We start from the raw sequence: 26,004 nt of genomic DNA, 5'->3' as shown, positions 1-26,004 counted from the left end.
GGAAGACCTGGCTTCCAGGAAGTCTGTAGAGAGGGCCTCTGTGATCCTGTCTTACTTGACGCCCCTGCCTCCTGCTCCCCAGTATGACCAGTCTTCTCCTACCTAGAAGCTTGGCACATGGGTTGTAAGGGGATTTAACGCCTTTCTAATTCTCTTCTGCTTTATTGTTGCTATCGGTTGTTATGGCCCAGACAAGTCCAGCATGGAGACATTAGATCAGCATTTCGGCCTGGGCCTCCTGGCCAAGTCCATTACAGCACTGTCCTCCCGGGATGGCCGATGGCTGCCCTGCCCCGTGGCCGCCTCCACAGGTCCTGCCTTCCCATGGGCTGCCAGAACGACCCGCCCAGTCCATCGGAGTCCAGCCTAGGGTGCAGAGGCCTCCCCTATTGCAGGCAGGAGGCCTCCTTGGAGGAACCCGGAGTCCCCAAAGATCCGATCCGTGTCCTTCTGTGCATTATCCAGACGCCAGGATGGAACAATGGATGGCAGTCCTGTGAGTGGGGAGCTAGGCAAGCCTGAAGGTCGATCCCAGCTCCTAAGAGCTGACAACAATCACAAATGCTTATGTGTCACTCTCCCTCAGTGCCAGGAACTTGCTCTAATGCTTATGTTAATTCTCACGGGATTTCACAGAAGAGGAAAACCAAAGCACAGAGCAGGTAAGAAATATACCCTGGAAGGGTGCTGAAACCTGGCAGTAGCCCAGAGGAGAGAAGCCATCATATTGCCCCTGACACAATCCACCAAGAGCCAGGACAGGAGCGCCAATAAGAGCCCGTGGCATCCTGCATGCATAGCCTGCCATACTAGGGCCAATGAGAAAATCACAACAAGTGGGCCAAACATCAGGAGAGTCTTCCTGACTCCACCATCTGCTTCTGCTGCAGCTTTTGACCTCAGGAGGCGCCAGGCCACTCACAGCTCTGACTGTGCCCATCCGGCCCTGCCGAATGGAGGCCCCAGGGTCACCTGGTTCCTGGCCGGCCTGTCTGATCACAGAGTAGGGGCTCTTCTCTGATGCCACTGTGCCTCCTCATCCTTCTGGGGTGTCACCAAGCTGACCCACACATGTCTATGCAGGGTTTGAGCTTTACAGAGATCCCTGTAATTGAACTGCAGTAATATGGAGTTTGTAAAAAAAAAAAAAAAAAAGTAACTAAGGATGCCTGGGTGGCTCAGTTGGTTAAGCATCCAACTCTTGTTGATTTTGGCTCAGGTCATGATCTCACAGTTCGTGGAATCGAGCCCCGAGTCAGGCCCCGTGATGACAGTGTGGATCCTGCTTGGGATTCTCTCTCTCCCTGTGTCTGCCCCTGCCCCCTCAATAAATAAATAAATAATTATTAAAGACAAAAACTCACCGAGGCACTCCTGGAACAACTCTTTTTCATCTGCCCATAACACCAGCCCCATTCTAAACACTTCGGGGCTCAAACAGGTTTTCCATCTATTTACTGACTCCACCCCAGCTCCATGATTGATGGGGAAGCCATTGAACCTGTCCCTATTGGCCAAAGGTGGTCCAGCCAGGAATGGATGTGGAACACTGGCTGAATCAATCAAAGGTTTCCCCACGATTTTTAACTTGGGGCCAGAGGGAGCCTCAGTCTATCTCCTGGAGGAGAGCTGGGAGACATGCAGGGTGAAACTGCCTGGGCCCAAGTGTTTGAGAAAAATCAGCCAGCAGGGGGGAGAGAGAAGAGTCTTGGCAGGAGGAGGGTATCAGAGGACCCAGTTCTATTTGTCCTGGAAAAAATAATTAATTCTTTTTTAAAAAATTTTTTAATGTTTATTTTTGAGAGAGAGAGAGAGACGACAAGCGTGCACAAGAGGAGGAGGGGCAGAGAGAGGAGGACAGAGGATCCGAAGTGGGTTCCATGCTGACCGCAGAGCACCTGGTGCAGGGCTCAAACTCATGAACCCCAAGATCATGACCTGAGCCAAAATCAGATGCTTAACTGACTGGGCCACCCAGGCAGTCACCTCATTTTTCTTTTTAATTTTAGAGAGAGTGCGAGTGGGTCAGGGGCAGAGAGAGAGGGAGGGAGGGAGAGAGAGAGAGAGAGAGGGAATCCAAAGCAGGCTCATACACGGTTAGTTCGAAGAGTCTGATGTGGGGCTTGATCCCACAGCCGTGGGATCACAACCTGAGCCAAAATCATCAAGAGTTGGAGGCTCAACTAGCTGAGTCATCCAGGTGCCCCAAGAATTAATTCTGATGAAAGAAGTTTCAGTAAAGTAAAAACAACAATAGGACAAACAGATCTTTTAAAACCCCTTCATGGGAAAATCATCTTGAATTGCAATTATTGTGATAGAATTAATGCTAGAAAATTTTAGCATTTTAAAAGCATTAGGAGTTCCCTAAAATAAAAAATTGAAATATTTTTGGCTAATAGTTTTATATTTATAAACATAGTGTCAAAAGCCCATTAAGATGGTGGATTCAGGCACCTGGGTGGCTCAGTCGGTTAAGCGTCCGACTTCAGCTCAGGTCACAAACTCGTGGTTCATGAGTTCGAGCCCCGCCTGGTGCTCTGTGCTGAGAGTTCAGAGCCTGGATCCTGCTTTGGATTCTGTGTCTCCCTCTCTCTCTGTTCCTCCTCCACTTGCACTCTGTCTGCACTCTGTCTCTCTCTCTCTTTAAAAAAATAAATAAAGATGAAAAAAAATTTTTTAAAGGTGGTAGACTCAAGATGCCCTGAATTCACTAAAGTCTGTCTTCTTCCTGGCTCTTCCTCACCCATCCCCCCCACCCACCCTCTGAGCACTTTAGCAGATAGCATTTCTTAAAACATCAATATGGAAATAGCACATTATTCCCAACTTTTTTTAAAAAACAATCCTTTAAGTGAGGCTACTTGGCAACCCATAGTCAGATCCCTTCAAGTCACTTTATATTTTCAAAAGTAATCAAAATGCAACTACTTAATAACCAAGATATGGAAATAACCCCACTGCCCATTAACTTATGAATGAATACAAAAGACATGAAACACAATGGAATACTATTCAGCCATGAGAAAGGATGACTTTGTGCTATTTGCAACATTTTAGCACCATATGCTAAGCAAGATAAGTCAGACAGAGAAAGACAAGTACTGTAGGATATCACTTATACTTGGAATCTAAAAAGTCAAACCTATTAAAAAAACAAAACCAAACCCAGAGAGTAAATGGTGGTTACCAGGGAAGTAAGATTGATGGTGTGTAAGAGTACTAACTTGTAGTGAGTACTAAACCATAGAGATCTAATGTACAGTGTATTGAATATAGATGATAACGTATTACTGTAAGTGTACAATGTGATAAATATCATTACAGTGGTAGCCATATGACAATATACAAGTGTACCAAAGTCACATGCTGAACATCTTAAATGGACACAATATCACATGTCAAATTTGTCCAATAAAATCAATATTCTAGGTTTCTGACTCCCCCACCCCTTCGTTTCGCCTTCCATTATTTGGCCAGCTTCCCCAGAATTTGTCCTATAATATTTAGTTAATGGCATCTTCATTATCATCACTTGTGTCTCTGAAGATGAGTGTGTCCCATGAAAACCTAGTCTTTGTCAGGCCTTTCCTTCCCACACTGAACACCACCCCTCCCATAGGTGTGTCCCATGGGTGTGCCAAGTGAAGGGACTGGCTCTGTGGGGTGGGCACCTTGTCCTGATGGGCAGGTGGCATTGACACGTCTGCCCACTCTAGCCTAGAGGACTAGGGTGGGTCAAGGTCAAAGGTGGCCTGAGTCAAGGTGAGTTTGTCTGAAGCAAACCAAACCAAGTCAACCAAAGGGTGGCCTTCCTCCAGGCAGCAAGAGCCCCATTTCTCTCTGGGTCGTGGCTCTAGGAACAGAGTGCTCGTCAGCCACCTACCCCTTCCTTGGTGTAAGATGACCTCCAGCAGTTAGGCCAGGGAAACAAGGGCTCTAGATGCTAGCTTAGGGGTTGGAGACCCAGTTTTCTATCTTTACCCTCTTTTTCAAGAGTTCATGCGATTTTCCAATGTCCCCACCTGACTCTTCCCACAGATGATTTTTTTTTGTATAATTGACATATAACATTATGTTAGTTTCCGGTGTACAACACAATGATTCAATATTTGTATATACTGCAAAAGGATCACTACAATAAGTCTAGTTAACATCCCTAATGTTACGTAGTTATAGAATTTCTTTTTCTTGTGATGAAAACTTAAGATTTACTCTCTTAGCAACTTATAAATACATAATACAGTATTATTAATTCTAGTCCCCATGTTGTACATCACATCCCCATGACTCACCTAATTTAGAGCCAAGAGTTTGTACTTTTTAACCCCTTCCCCCAACAAATGATTTTTTTATATGAAATTTATTGTCAAATTGGTTTCCGTACAACAACAAATGATTTTTTTTTTTTCAACGTTTATTTATTTTTGGGACAGAGAGAGACAGAGCATGAACGGGGGAGGGGCAGAGAGAGAGGGAGACACAGAATCGGAAACAGGGTCCAGGCTCTGAGCCATCAGCCCAGAGCCCGACGCGGGGCTCGAACTCACGGACCGCGAGATCGTGACCTGGCTGAAGTCGGACGCTTAACCGACTGCGCCACCCAGGCGCCCCAACAAATGATTTTTAATAAGGGCACACAGTGGGCTAACTTCACTTGCTGTCCTGGACTGAGTGAGAGAAACAAAGACAGAGACAGAGAGGGACTGAGGGAGGGAGTTGGAGGTGGAGGAAAAGGGAGAGGGTGGAGAGAGGGAGAGATAGTAAGGGGAGGGAGAGAGAGAGAAAGGAGGGAAGCACATTCACAGAGAGCAAAGCAGAGTGAAGCTCCGTCCTCACTAGCCAGGCTTTTACACTGAAGATGCCCTGAACCATCTGAAGACAGATGATCTCAGAATTGGGAGAAGTCAGGCAGGTCTGAGGCTCAGAGATAGGCTCCAAATCTAGCAGACCTGGGAATCAGGAAGAGGCTCTGGTCACCATCATATGATCAGTCGGGTGGCCAAGCCACTGTGCTAGCCAGGGTAGAAAGGCTGCATTCTCTGGACAGCAGGGATCAGATCTTCCTAGACCTGATCGGCCAACCATCGAGGTTTGATATTCATTTACTCCCTCTCTGACCCCTTAGACAGCAGCATCCTGGAGCTGGCTCATTCCTGATCATGAGAGAATACCAGGACAACTCCAGAAATTTTGTGAGCTGGCTGTTAAACACAGCTTTTACGGAAAATTAAATTATAAACTTACAATTAAATACATTGCATCAAAAACACAGATCCCACCTAACTCATCACTTCCTAATTAATTTACTCTATTTTACAATTGAGTTTATTTATATCTATTTACGATCTATATGGTGCTTATATGGTGGGAATACCATATAGTATGTGCTGCTGTACATCTCTCCCCAGCTCCAAGTTCAATGATGTCTCATTGGCAGGAGTATTTACACCACAGACATTGCAAACACTACTAGTCAGGGACTCACCCCCTCCTGACCCCCGGAGTGTTGATTATTCTTCACATATCAAGTTCTAAGAGTGCGGACCATCACACTGCTTCCCATAGGGAAGGTGCTCAGCACACAGCTCAAATCAATCAATGTGTATTTAAATAGTATTTTTTTTTAACTTTAGAGAGAGAGAGCAAGCTGGGGAGAAGGGGAGAGAGAGGCAGAAGGGGAGGGAGAGAGACTCTCAAGCAGGCTCCACGCTCAGTGCAGAGCCCAACTTGGGGCTAGATCTCATGACCGAAGCTGGAAAGCAAGAGCTGGATGTTTAACTGACTGAGTCACCCAAGCGGCCCCAATCAATGTGTATTTAATAAACAAGACAAAGCACAGTCAATATTTATGGCTATAGTGCTCCTCAAACTTTCCAGGACAGTTTCGATGCAAATGTTTTTCCTTGTGGTCAGACTATAGAACCCAGTTAAGTTTCAGAGCCAACGTTGGATGTATGGGGTCACTTTGAGATAAATGGGTGATTTACAGACTTTGCACCCTCTCTTTCCATCCCCACAGCACCAATTACTTTTTTCTTTGTACGTTAATTGCATTTTTAATTCTCCAAATTTAGGTCATGGGTATTTTAAATTACCTTCTTATTTACAGGCTTCAAGATCTAACGCTGAAAGTTTGAGGGGAAAGAACCAGTCTTTTCCAGGGCCAGATTTGAAAATTAGTAAATAATAATAATAATAATAATAATAAAAACTCTCAAACCTTAAGCATCTATTGCCTAAAATAGGCAGTTTAGAGCTTGAAATCCAAGTGACTCACAAACCATGCAGCTGGTGACCCTCCTCCCTCCAAAGCTAATTGAATAAAAAAAAAAAAAATACTTGAAGATGGCTGGTCTCTCCAAGAAGCAAACCCCGTGCACTTCCTCTCCCCCAGGCCTGAGGCTTGCTTGGCCACACAAGGCATATAAAAACCCCATTTGGAGAATCACTTGTTTCCCACGTGGTTCTTCCGTCAGTGTAATTTAAGAAACATACAATTCCCGCACCCAGATTTGGAAGTCACAAGTGGTGCACATCTGATAGGGAAGCCAGAAGCTGGAGGAGTGGTTTTTCTCTCTGCTTAAGCCCCTGAACTGGCTTCTAGAGATTCAAGCCACTTTCTACAGAGATAAGGTTGATATACACACAAGGGGAAAAGTGGCTCATAAACTCCAAAAGTGCTGGGGGGGGGGTGTGGAAGGGGGGGCAGTCCCCTGGCCAACCATGCCATCGGGAGCTGGAGGAAGAAATGAGAAGGAAGTATGTCAGCATCTTAACTGTGCTCATCTCTGAGTAGTGGGGTTGTGGAGATTTTCATTTTCTTTATATCTCTCTGAATTTGCCAAATGCTCAATGATGAACAGATATGGCATTTTGCTTATAGTTGGGGTCCGGGACATTATTTGTTTGCTTGCTTTGTAAAAGGAGAACAGGGTTGTGTCTTTGCTTACCTCTGAGTGCCCCTGGGCTGGGGTCATTTGGTGTTTCCAAGAGCGGGCCCATCCAGCCCCATGTAAATCATCCTAACGCGTGGTTTGTTCCTTAATTAGCAGCGGAGGGCCTGCAGTTTTTTAAAATGGTGATTTAGGGGTGCCTGGGTGGCTCAGTCAGTTGAGCGTCGGACTTCAGCTCAGGTCATAATCTCTTGGTTCATGGGTTCGAGCCCTACACTGGGCTTACTGCTGTCAGCTCAGAGCCCGCTTCAGATCCTCTGTCCCTCTCTCTCTCCTCCCCTTCCCCACTCTTGCGCGAACCAGTGCATACTCTCTTTCTCTCTCTCTCTCAAAAATAAATAAACATTAAAAAAAAAACTTTGAAAAATGAAAAAAAAATGGTGATGTAGATGAGGGGGCAACTCAGCAGAGTGATTTTTTTTGTAAACATGGCACTGAATGGTGCTGAAGTTTTTATACAGCTTGACGGTTCCCATCCTTCACCAGTGGTGAAGGCACCCGGCTCTTCTATAGCCTCCGTGGCAAGTACTACTGGTTACCCATCCAATAGCTAGTTTTTTCGATTGCTAATAGCTGTTCTAGATTTCTTCATTCCATTCTAATTTTGATGAGGGTATCCATATGCCCAGAAAAAATATATCCACTTCCTGGCTCGGCCGCAGCTCAGCAGCCATGTGATCCAGATCTGGGGGAAAAACAGGGTGACCAGCTCAGCTAGAATGGCCCTTAGCCAGTTGTCCCTCTTCCTCTTTCCTGCCTGCAAAGTATCAACAGCTTGAAGGTGCCCGGCTCTGCCCTTGTCAGCTGCCCCACCCAAAGTAAGACCTGCCTTCACCTGACAAAGCCACTGAAGGTTTTGTTTCCCAAAGTGGAAGGAGTTCTTCCTCAAAATGAATTTGGCTTCTGCCTCTGGCCAACTTCACTGTGTTTTTGTAGCTTCCAGTTTCTGGCCACTCCATTTCCAGAACTTCTGGAACTAAGAGACGCCTGGATGCACACAATGGATAAAGGATCCTCTGGCTCCTCAGCATGGGCCTAAGTCTTCTGAGGTGGGAACATAGGTCTCTGGGATCTCTTCCACACCCAGTGAAGAGCCATGCCCTGATTCATTTATCCCTTCAGCGAATACCTCTGATCCAGGCAAGGTTCAGTGTGAACAAGACAGTGTGCATCCCTGTAGAGCAGCTAGATGGTAATCTAACAAATACCGACATAGCAATTTCAGGTAATAAAAGCAGTATGAATAAAAATAAAACAGAGTGGTGTGATGGGAGAGGTCACCCAGCTAGGGTGGTCAGGCAGGGGGCTATGTCATCTGCCTTGTGATAGTAGTGACCTGATAAGAGTAAGGGGCTGAGCCATATGAAAATTTAAGGTAAAGACATTAGGCAGTGGAAACAAAGTCCTAAGGCCATGACACAGAAATCAAATAGCTGGGCATCTCGGTGGCTCAGTCGGTTAAGCATCAGGCTCTTGACCTTGGCTCAGGTCACAATCTCAAGGTTCGTGGGAAGGAGCCCCATGTTGGGCTCTGAGCTGACAGGGTGGAGCCTACTTGGGATTCTCTCTCTCCCTCTCTCTGCTCCTCCCCCACTAGCACGTGCACATGCTCTCTCTCTCAAAATAAATAAGTTAACTTAAAAAAAAGAAATCAAATAGTAGCAAATACATTCTATAATATTCTGGGCACTGTTTTCAGTGCTTTATATATTTTACGTGTTTAACCCTCACAGCAACTCTAGAGGATAGTTGCTATTGTTACCCCCATTTTATAAATGAAGAAACAGCAAACCAGAGAGGTCATTTGCCTAAGGTCACACAACAATTAGGCAACCTATTCTTTTTTTAATTTCATGGGTCCAAATACTGGATTCAGGGGTACTAAACATTCAGTCTTTCCTGTATAAAATTATAAGACTATATGCAGGTCTTTAATGTTTGAGGATGTGGTATTATACTATTGTCTCCTTTGGAATAGGTGATGGGATATGAACCGTTTTGCCATAATTCCAAATAGCTGGATGCAATCGACTATTTGTAAGTCAATCATTTAACCTTACTACAACCCCTTCTTTAAATTATTAACAGTTTTATTGAGATATAATTCACATATTTTACAATTCACCAACTGAAAATGTACAAGTCAGTGGCTTTTGGCATATCCACAGGGCTGTGCCTCCATCACCATAACCCATTTTTAGAACATATCCATCACTACAAAAAGAAACCCTGTACCTTTTAGCAAGTACCACCCATTTCCTCCCCAACCCCAGCCCAGCCCTAGGAAACCACCGATCTATTCTCTACCTCTATGGATTTGCCTATGCTAAACATTTCATATAAATGGAATCATATAATATTTGTCCTTTGTGTCTGGCTTCTTCTTCTTTCACTTGCCATGATGTTTTTCAGGTTCATTCATGTTGTAACAGGTGAGAGGTTCACACATGTCATAACATGTAACATGTACGAATACATACAATATGTATACGTTCCCTTTTTTGGCCAAATAATATTCCATGATATGGATATGCCACATTTTACTTATTCATTCACCAATTGATGGATGTTTGAGTTGTCTCCACTTTGGGGCTACCATGAATAGTGCTACTAGGAGCATTCATGAACAACCTTCTGAGTGGACTGTGTTCTCCATTCTCCTGGCGAGATCCCTGGGGGTAGAAGTGGTAGGTCATACTCTACGGTCATGCTCCAGGGTTAGGCAACTGAGGAGCTTTACTGAGGGGTGCAGCTTTCCTCTTCTTGGGCCATTTCCCTCCAGCAGCTGCACTCACCCCTGACGGGTGCACTTGAAACCAGCCCAGAGGAGGGAGGGGCATTGGCTCTCACAAAAGTTGGGTGGCCTTCCCTGGTCATCTCCTTTAGACAGTCAGGAACATATTTCCCAGCAAATTTTGGGGGGCGAGGAGTTCTAATTAATGACACTTTATTACTAAAAAGTATTTTGGGAGTGATAAAATGTTGGCATTGTTTTACTGCTGCTTGAAGTGGTAATTTCCCATACACATCCCACCTCTGGGAAGCAGACCCCAGGAGTTAGGCATTCGGTGGCCTCTTGGCAGGAGGAGAGGGTCAGAATGGAAAGAAGTGAATCTTCCTTCATAAACAAAGGCTAACTAGCTTTGCTGCCCCTTCCCAGGGTTGAGGCAAAGCCACCAGTTACCTCATTACTGGCTACAGCTAATAACTCATGAGAACGGCAAGGACACTCTATCCCAGTTGTGGGCACAGGGCTGCCCTACAGCCTAGAAAGGCCCAGAACAGGCTGGACGGACTCTGCTTCCCCCTCCCAACCTCCACGTGTGTCCAGTCCACAGGGAGACGGGCTGAGGCCCCTCCGAGGAAGTGGGCTGGGCCCAGCCAGGTGTTCCTCTCTCCCACGTCAGCGCAGCATTTAGATGACAGCAGGCTTCCAGGTGGGAAGTGCAACATCCGGGCGTCTTCGAGGTCTGTCCAAAGATCCAGATGTTTGGCATCGACGGCCCCCAAACCTGAGTGATTGAATCTGACACTTTTTTATAGAGTGTAGGCACAGCTGTCCAAAGGAAGCTTGTCTGTATTCACTCCTTCTCTCCCAGCTCGAGTGTGCTTTACATTCTGATTGCAGCAAACTTTTGGCAGCTTCCTTCCATTCTTATGCTGGGGAAAAACCCAAGAGACCCTCCCCTACCCCCATAAGAAGGAGGGAGACCAGGAGCCTGGCCTATTTGATGGAAGGGTGGGAAGGGGGTCCAGATGAAACAGTGCTGTGAGAGAGGGAGTCCTGCACTAAGTGGGGGTTCGACCAGACAGTCTTTGAGGTCACAATCCATTCTAGGCAAGCTCTATTCTTTTTTTTTTTAAGTTTATTTATTTTGAGACAGACAGAGACAGTGTGAGTAGGGGAGGGGCAGAGAGAGAGGGAGAAAGAGACAGAGAATCCTGAGCAGGCTCCACATTGCCAGTGCAGAGCCCGATGTGGGGCTCGAACTCACGAAAACCGTGAGACCATGACCTGAGCCAAAACTGACAGTCAGATGCTTAACTGACTGAGCCACCCAGGTGCCCCAAGGGAAGCTCTATTCTAAAGCAAGCTCAACAGATGCCTACCCCCCTTCCTAGAACCCAGAAAGAGGTTCTTCCTTAGGAGTCCTTGGAGGGGCAAGACAGAGAAGGAATGAGGCCTTCAAGAAGTCCTAGAGGGGACCCTGCTGAGTGCTTTTCTTATCCCACTTTCCCAATTACCCAGCATCCCTGGGGTCCCCATCTGGCCCACTGGATGGACCACTTTCCTTTCCCAGAACACGCCGTGTCCTCCTCTGCTCTCCTTCCCTTCCTTGGCTACCTGTCGATCTTCATCATCTTTCTTGGCTCAGCTCCACCACCCCCTCCTTGTGGCCATCAGTGAGCACCCAGTGGAGCCACTGACATCTCTTTCATAAGCCAGGGAGATGGGAATGTACTTCCATGGGAACTTTCCTCGCCCAGCACGTTTCCGAGGACAGGGACAGGGATCATCCCCCTCTACAGCTTCCTCGCCATCCCAGAGCCCAGAACGGGATAGCATCGTGAGAGCTCAGTGGAGGTTTGTGGACATGAAATAAAAGGAGAGCCTGTCGGAGGGCAAAGAGGTGGTGCCAGAGTCAGCAAGAAGGAAAACGGAGGAGGAAAGAGAGAGGTCATCTGCTGGTGTTGAAGCTACAAGCTGGGGGCTTGCAATTAGGGGACCCTTAGCCTTGCATCCCCTGAGGTGATTTAAAAACCATTACCTCCATTAAGGGTCAACCTTTAAAAACCATTACCCCCGTTAAGGGTCAAGTATTAGGTGAGCATACTTTGGGGTGCCTGGGTGGCTCAGTCAGTTCAACATCTGACTCTTGATCTCAGCTCAGGTCATGACCTCACAGTTCAAAGGTAGGAGCCCCACATTGGGCTCTGCACTGACGGCACAAAGCTTGCTTGAGATTCTGTCTCTCCCTTTCTCCTTGCCCTTCCCCTGCTCTCTCTCTCTCTCTCTTTCTCTCTCAAAAATAAATAAACTGAAAAGAAAAAAAAAGAAATAGAAAGAAAAAGAAGAATTAGGAGATGATACTTAAAAATCCAGATTTTTGGCATCTAGTGAAAAAACTCAGATGGTCCCAACAAGAGAGGTTGAGCTGGGTGTGGGGCTGCCCACTTGGCCAGGCAGGGTCCAGCCCCCTTTGCCCTTGGTGGTTTCTGCCCTGGGTTCAATGGGCATCAGTTTGCCCTCCCGATGCTGGGAGGTGCTAAGCTGAAGGTCCTTGCCTTGGAAAGGGCAGCATAGAAAAGAACCTTCCCCAGATTTTACTTAGGGCCTGACTGGGGTTTTAAATCACACCCAGAGCTGCCTTTTCTCTTCCCCAAAGGAAAAGAGACCTCAGAGAGTCCTTTGGAGCAATCTCCACAGCCACTGAGTGTCTGAATCTCAGGTTCTCTCGGGACACTGCCCCCTCAGGTGTATGTGGGAGTCGTGACAGTCCCCCAGCATTCCATCCACATACTAGGGAAGCTTATTTTCCCATCTTTACTTCCTGCCAACTTCTGTTCATAGAAAGAAATTTAATTTATTTTCGTTAAAAAGCATCGGTAAAAGCAAGAATCACAGACTATGGTTGGGGTGTGGGAAGGAGGGAGGGGGGATTCCTGAGGGGCTGCAGGAAACTTGTGGGGGGTGGCGATGTGCTCACTATCCTGATTGTGGTGATGGTTTCACAGGGGGGCCTACCCAAATCTAAGTTAGCAAACTGTGCATTGAAACAGGTACCACTTGTTATATGTCAATTATACCTCAGTGAAGCTGGAAGCTGTTTTTTTTTTTTTTTTTGAAAGAAGCAAGAAGCACCATTTGAATTTCATTAAAAGGTAAATGGTTTCAGGGACACCTGGGTGGCTCAGTCCATTGAGTGTCCGACTCTTGATTTCGGCTCAGGTCATGATCTCACAGCTCCTGGTTCGAGGCCTGAGTCGGGCTCCGTACTGACAGCGCAGAGCCTGCTTGGGATTCTCTCTCCTTCTCTCTCTGCCCTCCCCAGCTCGTGCTCTCTTTTTCACTTTCTCTCTCTTTCAAAATAAATAAACTTTGGGAGCACCTGGGTGGTTCAGTCAGTTAAGCATCCGACTTTGGCTCAGGTCATGATCTTGCAGTTAGTGGGTTGGAGCCCCGAATCGAGCTCTATGCTGACAGCTTGGAGCCTGGAGCCTGCTTCAGATTCTGTGTCTCCCTCTCTCTCTTTCTCTGCCCCTCCCCAACACCTCCTCTGTCTCTCAAAATTAAATAAACATTTAAAAAAATTAAAAATAAATAAATAAACTTAAAAAAAAAGGGTAAATGACTTCAGCATGGAACCATAAACCTCACTGAGCCCAGTGACCCCGGTTTGAACAGTGTGTTGGGCATTTGGGAGAGCAGGTCAGTAGTGAGGGGCCCAGGGGCCAGGACGTGCCCTGGCGCCCTCAGAAAACCCTGCCTTTCTCCCACCTGTTCCCAGTCATCCTCTCCCCAAATCCCCCTCCTGGGGCTTCCTTCTCCCTGTCCCCCACAGAAGGAGTGCTTTTCCAATCCCTGTCGGGTGGGTATTAACAGCTCTTGGCTGAGGAGGACCCTGCCCTGCCACAGCAGACTCTGAGCCCCAGAGACCCCTCTCCAAGTGAAAGGCATGGGGTGGGGGGGGCACACCTTCTTCCCCACTGTCTTCCTCGACACCTGTTACCCGTGTCCTCTGGGAGAGGCCTGCCATCCATGGCCTGCTCATCGCTGCAGCCACTCCCAGGGGGGCTGTCAGGGCTCTGTTTTTGTCTTTGCCAAAGCCCAGAATGTCCAAACACGTGCCTCCCAAACAGTTCATCAAAAGAGATAAAAATGATCAGCCTTACATTAGCAACACAGGTTAACTTGGCTGAGCACTGCTTTCTCCCTTCTCCCGCCTGGCTCGCCCCTCTGAAGGCCAGGAGGGCAGGCAGTGGACCAGCTTGGGTGGTCAGCCTGCCAGGCAGGCCTCTCCATTCCGGTGACTGTGGGCAGCCCAGGGATCACTGCTCTCTGTCTCCCTAATGAAGTCTGACTCCGCTGGAAAGCATGTGTTTGCACAAAATGTAACCAGGGGAGGAGTGGACGAGTGGGGAAAGAGGAAGGCAAGGCCCCACTGCCACAGTCCAAGTACTCCCCCGGGAAGGCAGGGACAGTGTTTTCCAGGCACATTTGCCCCTTCTGCAGCAGGAAAGCCTGAACTGGGCTCAGTCTGGGCTCAGGCTGCAAGGCATGCTGGGAGCTCCGCTGTGGGAGGCTACGGGCCTAAGGGAGCTGATCTTGAGGGAGGACATGTCTTTAGGGAGAGGGGCATTGGTCCTGTACCCTGTTTCCACAGGGCCTGGATGTCTTTGGCCTTGTTCTGGCCACCCCAGTGGTACTCAAAGGGTCTGGGTTCCTGGGGGCGGGAGCGAGGGTGAGGGAGGATCAAGGGTCAGGTCCAGACGGCTCTTAGGCCCAACAGGACAGTATCCTAACCCAAAGGTGAGAGTGCAGGAAATGGGCGCTGCCTTTGAGGTGTTGGGGAAAAGAGGGTGACCGAGGGCCTGGTGGAGCCAATGCTCAGCACGGGAGACCTGGGTCCAGATGAAGATCCTTTGGTCCTGCCCTGGCTCTCAGGTCATCTGGACCATTCTTACACCCAGCCATTCATCGTACAGGCAGGCACACCACCCTCAGCCTGCTCTATCCCTCCTTCCCAGCCCATCTTCTGCTTCCCCACCTTTGGACTCATTTTTTCCTCTTGGACTTGACTCTGAGAACCATCTCTCAGCTTTGGACATTTACTGTCCTCGTAGACTACAATGCAGCCAGTCCCAGTGGCTACTCAGGTGTAGACCCCCCCATTAGCCCAGCTCAGCTCTGGATCCAGTCCCATAGCAAGGACAGTGCAGGTGATGCCCACAGCTGCACTCAGGCCCACGAGTGAGAGAGAGGGGAGGAGTGCCTGGTGGGACAGACTGGCCTGGCACCACAGCACAAAGCTGGCAGCTTGATGGCAGCTCAGGACCCCACTGGTCCCTAGGTGCCTATCTACCAGGCAGTGCTAGGGGTCCCCAGTGGGCTTCTGCCCTGCTCCGTATTAAGTCCAGCATTGGCAGTGGTGGTCGAGGGGGGTGTTGGATAGCACCCATGGGAACTGGCTTCAGTGACTATTTGCTTATCTATTGCTTCATAACAAACTGCCCCAAAACTTAGCGGCTGAAACCACCCCTCATTTACGACCATTACCTCTTGAGGTTCTGGAAGTTGACCTGGTAGCTCTGGCTTGGCTATTCTCACTCAGGAGTTTTGTGGGGTTGCAGTGAGTAGTTGGGGCCGGAGGTATCTCAAAGGGCTTCTGCTCTTACAGGTCAGGCAGTTGATGCTGGCTATTGTGGGGGTCTCAGCTGGGACACCTCATGTAGCCCCTCAATGTACATGGGCTTCCTCACAATATAGCAGCTGGCTTCCAGGGCTAAGCATCCCAAGACAGAGCCTGGCATAAACCGTCCTGCCTTTCATGACCTTTCCTTCCAGGTCATGTTGTACCATTTCTGCCCCCTTCTACTCCTCAGAAGGGCAGAATTCAGACTGGCCCAGATTGAAGGAGAGGGCAATTAGGTTCTGCCTCTTGATAGGAGGCATGTCAAAGAATTGATGAATAGATTTCAAAACCTCCTGAGTGACTCCTGCTGAGCTGGGCCTGGAAAAATAAAGCACAGAAATTAAAGGTAATTTCTGGGATTTTATCCTCTCTCCTTGCCTTCAGAATCTTTGGCTCAAAGCTAGCCTTCCTATTGATGATACCTTTATCATGACAAGTGTGAGGAGCTCAAAAATGCCTGTTCATAGAGCTCAGACACTGGGGACTCTTAAATGGGTATCACTGGCCTTTTCAATGGGCGCCTACTCACCTGGGCTGGGGGTCATACCCTCAGTACACAGCGCAGTGCCCACATGACATGGGGCAGGGCCTGTGCTCTCTGAAGGAAGGTGTGCTGTAGGAAGGCTCGTGAGGACCTTGCCTTTGTAGGGAGAAAAATCTTTTCCCTCTACCATCTTATGTTCTGTGTCCAGAGACCTGCAAATTAAACTTACAAAAGTCATCCTAGCAAGAAAAAAGAACAGATATAATTATGAATGTGTGCCCAAGACTTCTCAAAGAAATGTCACTCAAGGAGCTACTTAGAATTTGGATCTCATATGCCATCTTAACAAAAAACTTGTAAAGGAAAAGACACAGGCCAAGTGTTTGGGGCTTCTGGGGGTGGTGAGTTGTGGGATGGTCAGCATATGGGGAAACTCACAGAAAGTAAGGGATATTTCAGTAAGGTTTGTTTATGCAGATTCAATTGGTGCAGTCCCAGTACTGGATGGTTTCCTCTTCCTGGTGTGGGAGAAGGGAGGGAAATACCTTCACAAGGGGAAATGTATGCCTGCCTTGAGGAAGGTAGGGGGAGGGTAGGGTTTTTTCTGGGTCTGCTGTTTTTCAATTGTCTTCACCTCAAAATAATCCTTATGGCCAAAAGGCACATTTTGAGGATGGCATATTCTGATCCCCCTTTACCTTCATTCAGTGACTGTGAATCTGCCCACCTGCCATGTTGCCTTCACTCCAGGGGGCATGTGTAATGGTGTTTGGAGTCAGATGACAGGTAAGATTTTTGGCTCTGACCCTGACCAGGGTGCAATCTCAGGCATGGCCAGCCAGCTTCCTGAGCCTCAGTTTCCTCTTTGGTAAAGCATAGGGAATCACAGTGCCTACCCCCTAAGGGGAGGATATAAGCATTCCACGGAAGGGATGAGAACATAGCCGGCATATAGCAAATGCTGCATATTTTTCAGATGGATATTACCTTAGAAAGGGGCAGTGATAATAATGGTGATTTCTGAGCCATGTAGCACATTGCCCCAAACATCCTAATGGATATGATCTCACCAAATCCTTATAGTTCTTTCATTGTGTGGATGGGAACATGAAAACTCAGGCCAGTGCCCAGCCCAGGTCACAGAGCCCATGGCTGTAACTCAGGCTCCTGGTCCCACATTACTGCTGTGCCAGTCAGGGCTTCCCTGGGTGGCTCACTAAGGCAATGAATCCTGATGTCCTTCAGGCCCCAGAAGGTGTGGCTGGGAGAGGAAAGGTTGCAAAGGGCTCCATGTGGCTGGAGGGTGGTCCTGAGAATTGGAGGTTAACCCAAAAACAAGCTGAAGAGGAGAGACAACAGCAAGGCCAAGAGGAAGGCCTAGGGGGAAAGAACTGGAAGAACCAGAGAGAGGTGGATAGATAGAAAGGATGAGATGCAGGGAAAGAGCAGGCTCGGTGAGGTGAAGCCCCAAGGGGACACAGAGTAGGGGTCAAACCTGGACCTGTCAGCACATAAAGCCCATATGTGCTACAGCGTGTGGGAGGACACAGCTGATGTGTCTCCACAGCTGGAAACTCTGGACAGGTTGTGAGTGGGCATCAAGAGGGCAGGAAGGGTAGGCTCGGCTGGGCTATGTGGGGTGAGGTGAGACTGCAGGAAGTCTGGAGGGGCCAAAGGGGGAGGAAGAAAAGGAGGTGAGCCTGAATGTGGGGAATGCGGAGTGGGTCCCCAGTTTGGTCACTGCACAGAAGGGGCAGTACCCTGGGCTCTCTGCGATAGATTCAATGTTTGTGCCCCCCCCACAAGTGTTAAATCTTAACCCCCCAGGGGCACCTGGGTGGCTTGGTCAGTTAAGCATCCAAACTCTTGATTTCGGCTCAGGTCATGATCTCACGGTTCGTGAGTTCGAGCTCCACATCGGGCTCTGCACTGACAGTGTGGAACCTGCTTGGGATTCTCTCTCTCCCTCTCTCTCTCTGCCCCTGCCCTGCCCTAACTCTTTCAAAAATAAATAAACATTAAAAAAAATTCTAATCCCCAATGTGATGCCATTAAGAGTTGGGGCCTTTGGGAGGTGAATGGGTCAGTAGGGTGGAGTCCTCATGAATGGGATTAGTGCCCTTACATCTGGGACTCCAGAGAACTCCCTCACTCCTTCCTCCATGGAGAACACTGCAAGGCTTCACAGCTTGCATGACTGTGAGAAATAACTATTGGTTGTTTAAGCCACTTATCTAAGGGATTTGTGTCATAGCAGCCCAAACGGACCAATGCATCCTCTGATCTCAAGAAGTTCAAGGCCCTCAGCAGGGTGTGTGTGGCCCAGAGCACATTGTTCACAGGTCTGACCATCCTGAGTGTTGGTTACGGGTGTAGCCAACGGGGCTCTCCCACTGTGGACATTCTGGAAATGTGCCCGCAGCACCTACGAATGTGAAGACATGCACTCCTGTTGCTACAGTTCCACTCCCAGGCACATGTCCAACAGACACTGTGCACAGGTGTGCCCGGTGACAAGTACAAGGGTGTTCATGGGGGACGATGTTCGTGAGGGCCAGACCAGAAACCATTCCCAGTCTACCAGTAAAGGAAGAGGTGAAGAAATGGTTCCATTCACATAAATAGGTAATTATGTTAAAATGAGGTCATTAGGGTGGCCCTAATTCAATCTGACTGGTGTCCTTATAAGAAGAGGAGATTAGGACACAGGCTTACACAGAGGAAAGCCCAGGTGAGGACACAGAAAGCAGGCAGCCATCTGCACGCCAGAGAGGCCTCGGGAGAAACCAGACATGCTGACGCTTTGATCTTGGACTTCCAGCCTCCAGAACTGTAAGGGCATCTTGTCCTCATCAACCCCCTGCCTCCCACTTCATGAAGTTGTCAGCTCATTGGATTTTATCCTGGGGCAGAACCTCACGGCTCACCTGGGCCAGACCTCTACTCTCTAGGCCAGGAGGTTAGTGGTTTGCCTGAGGTCACACAGCTCCGGGGTGATCTGCTCCTGCCACTGAGGCAGATGGTCCCACAGGGAAAGGGGCTGGAATAGGACTGGGGTGGGCGGTGTGATCCTACAGGGCATGACACTCGATCCAATCAAAATCATGAAATTAAAAACCATACCCTGCCTGGATCCACCCAGACCAATTAAAGCAACCCCAACTTGGATGCATGTATTTTCTTTTAAAATCCCCCCAGAGGGTTCTAATGGGCAGCCAGAGCTGAGAACCCCACCACAGGGACATCACGGGTACTCAGTGGCTGCCACTCCACTCCCTTGGTGCCACTTTTTATGTTATTTGAATGTGCTTCTTGATGCCAGCTGTGTGGGCTTCCCTCCATCCTGTTGCTAAATCCTTGTTTGGCAATCGATTCGGTCAACATGACTTTTCCATAGAAACATCTTTGTGGTCTGGTTCTTCATGTAGAAATTGTGTGCCCTTTCTGTTGTCATAACCGACTTCTCCAGGCAGACCGAACATGGGCTTGGGTCCCTCCCAGCACCACACCTGCTTCCTTCCCCACACACCCAGGTGGCATGAGGTCAGCCACTTGCTCTGGGAATGCGAGAGCCAAGACCGAAAGAGGAACCTGCCTGGGCTGCAGCTTCCCCCACACAACCGAGCAGAAAAGCCAGGCTGGGCTGGGTGGGGCCCACATGAAGGGAGGGGTGGTATGGGGGAGACAGGCAGAGCAGGGCCTAAAGTTAAAGGTGTGCTTTGGGTCAAGTGGCTCACATTGGTGAGCCTTGGTTTACTCCCGTGTAGAGTGGGACTAGAAGCACCTGGTTCCAAGGATAAATGAGATATGGTGTGTGCCTGGGGGCAGGGGGCAGCAGGAAGCCCTTGTGGCTTGCACCCTTTTGGCATCCCCATCCTTGTATTCATCGGAGGAGATTCCCATGTTGCCAAGGAGGGTGTCTTCTAGGGCTTTCCCCTGGCAGTTCCCCACCAATCTCTGGGAACTCCCTCTCTTGCTTTTCCTTCTGAGAGCCTCCAGAGTCCTATCTGCCAATCCCATGGCATGCTCCATGGCTGGAATGAGAGGAAGGGAGGGAGTGGGGAAAGGGAAACCTGTGGTTGGTAAGCAGGACAAGGTAGGGGGTGGGGTGGCAAGAGGTGGCAATGGCAGCCCTCTCTTAGCCTCCTGGAGCATCCCCTGCAGTAGGTCTTGGGATCCCTTGCTTCTTTGTCCCCTGGCTGTTGGGATGCACCAGGGAAAAACAAGCTCATCAGCTTTGGTAATCTGGATGGCACTTTTGGGTGGATTACAGAAGGTCCTCCCTCTGGATAGCAACAACCATGGGCATGACTTGGCAAGCGGGGTATGGGCTGGATTTCAGGTCCAGTTTGCTTTCCAGCTGGGCACCTTGGGCACAACACAACTACACCACTGAACAGAATGACTCCAAAGGTAATTGACATTTAATCTTCACATGTGGAAACCATTTCTAGCAAGGGAAACTTGAGTTCACGCCACAGCCTGATTTGGGGTCTGTCTCCTCCCTCCCTCCAGGCAACCATGTCTACAGTAGAAAGTCCTTAAGGGAGGCGATGGCCCTGGGATTCACCTCTGGGTCCCCTCTCTTCTGTACAGAGGATGGAGTCCTGTAGCATCTGTGCCAGCTACTGCTCTGAGTCAGGATCTCTCAGCAGATGCATAGGACCTGGGAGAATACAGGGACAGGCACAGTCCTATCAAGGCAGAGATCCCCCAGAGTGGACTCCTGGCTGCCACAGAGAGTTCTAGAATGAGATGCCTGTGAATGTGTCCATACACAGGATGCCACAGGGTTTTACCCTCAGCTTCCCCTTGAAATGTGAACTCTTTTTTCATTCCATTGGCCACCACCATCTTGGCTGTGCTGTCCCATCCATTCATTGATTCTGTCAGCAACTATGGAGTGCCTTCTGTATGTGCTTGGAGGAGCACACCATGGGAGTCCGGAGGTTAGAGTAGGAGCTATTCCCCCAGCTGACAAAGGCAGAAGGAAATTTAGTCAAAGAGAGAGCTCTGGCAGAAATCCAACCTTCACTTTGTGAATGACTGCCGTGTGCCAGGCAATGTAACAGGAGAGTCACAGAGCCAGCCAAGGGAATCTTGTGATGGCCTGTGTTTCACGCCTAGCCCTGCCCAGAAGGGTGGGTTACCAGCCCAACAGAATGGAATCAAACAGATTGACTCTAGAACTCCTGCTTCTCCTGTTGCTCTCCACGCCCCATGTCATGGTGCTGCCTACCCATGGCTCTGGCTAACACAATGGGCTTTCGTTTCTCTAGGAAAGCCTGCCCTCAGCAGGTGACTGCCCCCATCCCCGCTCCCCCCAGCAGGTGTCTGGGCTCTCAGTTTCCCCCTGTGCCTGGCTACCAGAACTTACAAGCCTTGGTTTACCAAGGGGTGAATGACCCCTCATGGCTTAGCATACCCCCATGCCTTGAGACGATGGGAAATTCCAGGGAAAGGGAAAGAGATGAGCTCTCATCCCCACATCTTAGATTCCGACTGGAAGAGGATGCAGGAACATTGGGGTCCGTTGCCTGGCCTTCAAATCCTAGTATGGTTATTCCCTACCCACCCAGTGTGGACTAGATGCTTCCTCACGCTGCATACCTTCACAGCTACCTGAGGTAAGGATGTTCCTCGTATTTCACAGACCAGGAGACAGAGGCAAGAGCAGGGAAGGGTCATCCTTGCCCCAAATCGCCAAGAGGGTCACATTACACAGGATCTTTGGACTTCATGCCTGTGCCCCTTTCTCCATCCCTCCTCCCTGTGCCTGGCTATGTGGATGGAGCCCAGGATTCTAAGTGCCAAGGTGCTTTCCAGTAGAGGCACCTGATGATGTCCTGACCATCCTTCCAAGCCTTCAAAGTCAGCATTTGAAGCCAGACCAAATGGCAACCTGAGAGGGCACCTTAAGATCTCTGTGCTTCTGTTTCCTCATCTGCAAGGTGCAGGTGGCCATAAGAACACCCAAGCCCTGTAAGAACTAGAAAGGCCCCAAACAGGACACACACGTTCCCAGAAGCAGCAGTGATGGAGGCAGATGGAGTGTAATGTCTATTCTCAGGCAGGCATTTTTCACAGCACGGGATCCCTGGAATACTCCTTTTATACAAGGCTTCCTTCTTAAATCTTCTCTCCCCCTTAATGTGGCCCAAGCCCCAGGCATCCAGTGACTTCCTTTGCCTCGTAATCAAATATGTCACCTCTCCTATGATCTACTGTTTAAGATCTTCATGGGTCACCTTTTAAAATGAACTAGTGTAGGGGCACCTGGATGGCTCAGTAGGTTAAGCATCTGACTTTGGCTCAGGTCATGATCTTGCAGTTTGTGAGTTGGAGCCCCGCTTTGGGCTCTGTGCTGACAACTTGGAACCTAGAGCCTGCTTCAGATTCTATGTCTCCCCGTCTCTCTGTCTCTCTGCCACCCACACTCTGTCTTTGTCTCTCCCTCTCAAAAATAAATAAACATTAAAAAAATTAAAATGAACCAGTATATGAATGGATAAATAAAATGTGGTCTATCCATATAATGCAATGTTACTCAGCTCTAAAAAGTAAGGATATTTGGACACACACTTCAACACGGATGAACCTTGAGGACACTAGGCTAAGTGAAATAAGCCAATCACAAAAAAGACATATACTGTATGATTCCACTTATATGAGGTTCCCAGTGTATTCAAAATCATAGAAACAGAAAGTACAATGGTGGTTGCCAGGGGCTGGAGGGAGGGAAATGGGGAGTTATTAGTTTAATGGGTACAGAGTTTCAGTTTGGGATGATGAAAAAAAAGTTCACGTACTTATTGCTACTACATAGTGCATTTAAAATGTGTAATTGGTAAATGTTATTTTATGTGTCTTTATCAATTTTTTTCTTTAATTGATCACGCTTTTGGTGTCAAGCCTAGGAATCTGTATCTAACCTTAGATCCCTAAGATTTTTCTCCTAGGATTTTTCTAAAACTTTTGTGGTTTTATGTTATAAGTCTATGATATGTATCTTAAGTTTTCTGAACGATGTGAGGTTTAGATCGAGGTCACTCTCCTTCTCCGTCCTCCATCCCCCTCCTCCTCCTCCCCCTTCCCCTCCTTCTCCTCCCCTTCTCTCTTCTTCCTCTCTCTGTCTCCATCTCCCCCGTTCCTCCTCCTTTTGCTCCCCTCTCCCCCTCCCCCCCTTTTCTCCCTTCCTCTCCTCCCCCTCCTTCTCCTCCTCCTTTCCCTTCCCCCTCTCCCTCCTCCCCCTCCCCATCTCCTTCCTTCCCCTCTCCTTCTCTCTCTCCCTCTCCTCTTTCTCTTTCTTCTACTTCTTCCTGGCTGTCCAATTGCTCTAGCATCATTTGCTGAAAAGGATATCCTTCCTCCGTGAATTGACTTTGCATCTCTGTCAAAAATCAGTTGAGTATATCTGTGGAGGTTTTTACTTCAGTTCTGGGCTCTCTAGTCTTCCATTGATCAATGCATTTGTACCCCTGCCATTAGCACACTATTTCCATTACCATAGCTCTACAAGAGGCCTTAACGTCAGGAAGAGCAAATCATGCCACTTTATTCTACTGTCAGGATTCTTTTCTCGTCACTTCTCCTTTTCATATGATTTTAGACTAAGTTGGTCTATAGGTACAAAAATAATCTTGCTTGGATTTTGGTAGGAAGTACATTAAACTTATAGATCAATTTGGGGAGAATTGCCATGTTTACCACATGGGACATTATAATCCATGAATTTGCTCTATCTCTCCAAATTTTTACATCTTATTTGATTCTTTTCATCAGCATTGGTAATTTTCATAATACAAATCTTCCACAGGTTTTCTTAAGTATGTGTCTAAACATTTCTTCTCTTTTTTTTTTGTTACTGACTGTAAATGATATGGTGCTTTTAGTATTGGTTTCTGTATGTTCATTTTTAGTATATAAAAATGTGATTTATTTTTGCATTCTAATCTTATATTCTACCACCTTGCTGAGCTCACTAATGAGTTATAGGATGGGTGGGTTTATGGGTTTTTTTGGTAAATCCCTTGGGGTTTTCTATGTAGACAATTAAGTCATCTTCAAATAGAAAGGGTTTTATTTCTTCCTTTACAATCTGTACATCTTTTTCTTGCCTAGGACTTTTGACACTATGTTGACTATGAGTAGTGGAAATGGATATCCTTGCCTTCTTCCCAGTCTTAGGGGCAAGCATTCAGTCTTTCTACATTAAGTATGATGTCAGCTATGTTTTTTTTGTAGATGTTCTTAATTGAGTTATGATAATTTCCTTCTATTCCTACCTTTTTTTTTTTTTTACAATATGCTTTATTTGGCCTCTCTCCATATATATATGATATATAAACAACAGGATCTTGTACCCAGTAAATACTAAATAAATGGCATTTATTATCCTGACTATGATTGTGTAGGAAACACTCCCCTAGAGACCCAGGTGTTCAGACTCCATAGCTTACTTGCTGTGTGAATATAGCCAATTATTTAGTACAATATTATCATTTGTTATTTAAATGGGAATATACTTTTATCATATTATTATTTACTATCAGTTAGGTGTCATCTTTGAGTCTATACACCCTTACAGGGACGTGAGGTTGAAAATTGCTGCTTTGCATCTCTCATAGGGATCAAATGAAAGGTAAATGAGTTGTGCAGTGCACAGCAATTGCCTGGCCAAATGCAAGGTAGCAATGCTACCAGGTAGCTTCACGAAGCCAGGCACGTGGTGGACAAACTTCCAGCTATGTAGATACTGCCCTTTCCTGTCTCCAGGCCCCCTGCTCACCCTGCACCCCGTACCCATCAAGGGTAGCCATCTGAGTACTAGTAAACCACTGCATCCACACTAGCACATCCACTAGTACTTTCCTTCAGGAAATGAGAAGAGACGCTTGCCTCAACGATTTTCAACTAGGTGTGTCACCGTCAGTAAGTGATCTTAACTGCTGTCTAGTCAGCAGGATTGAGCCAGATGACACGTGGGTTCCAATTTTTGAGAACTTGATTGGAAATCAAGTTTTAGATTTTGTAAAATGCTTTTCTGCATCAATTGATATGATCCCATGATTTCTCTTTTCTAGCTCTGATTGGTTTTGAAATGTTGAGCCAGCCTTGTCGACCCGGAATAAATCCTGCTTGGTCACCGGGTATGATTATTTGTATGATTGTTAGATTTGGTTTGCTGATACTTTGTTGTGAATTGTCCCTTCTAAGTTCATGGAAGATACTGGTCTCTCACATCTCTTTTTGCATTGTCTTTGTCTGGTTTTAGAATGAGGTAGTACTGGCTTCATCAAAATGAGTTGGGAAGTATTCCTTTCTCTTTCATTTTCTGATAAAGATTGCGCAAAATTGCTGTTAATTCTTCTTTAAATGTTTGGTAGACTTCTCCAGAGAAATCATCTAGGCTTGGAAATTTATTTTTCAGGAAATCTTAAATTAAACATTCAATTTCTTCAGTACTTACAAGGTTATTCAGATTGTCTTTTCGTCTTGGTTTTTTTTTTTTTTTTTTTTTTTGGCAGGTTTTGGTTTTTGAGGAAGTGGTTCATTTCTTTTATGTTGTCAAATTTATGAGAAAAAATTTGTCCATAGTATTCCCATATAATCTCATTAATGGCTGCAGTCTGTAGTAATATACCTTATTTCATTCCTGAGACTTGAGATTTGTGTCTTCTCTTTCGTGTTCTAGAGATTTTTCAATTTTATTTTCAAAGACTCAGCTTTTTATTTCATTGATTTTCTTTCTTTTTTTTTTAATGTTTATTTATTTATTTGAGAGAGAGAGAGAGCACGAGCACAATGTGAAGCAGGCTCCAGGCCCTGAGCTGTCAGCACTCAGCCCGACACAGGGCTCGAACCCATGAACCATGAGACCATGACCTGAGCTGAAGTCAGACACTTAACTGACTGAGCCACCCAGGTGCCCCATTTTTCTTGTTTTTTCTATTTTTAAATTGCATTGATTTCCACTCTATGTTTGTGATGTCCTTTCTTCTTACTTTGGGTTAATTTTGCTACTATTTTTCTAGCATCTTGAAGTAGGGACTTAGGTTATTGATTTGGGTTCTTGCCTTGTTAATCATTTAGTGCTATAAACTTTCATCTCAGCTTTAGTTGCATCCCACAAATTTTGATACCTTGTCTT

The sequence above is a fragment of the Puma concolor genome, chromosome B3 (assembly GCF_028749965.1).
Source record: "Puma concolor isolate L17-30 chromosome B3, mPumCon1.1.hap2, whole genome shotgun sequence".
Lineage (NCBI taxonomy): Eukaryota > Metazoa > Chordata > Mammalia > Carnivora > Felidae > Puma > Puma concolor.
This window is presented reverse-complemented; position numbering follows the sequence as displayed.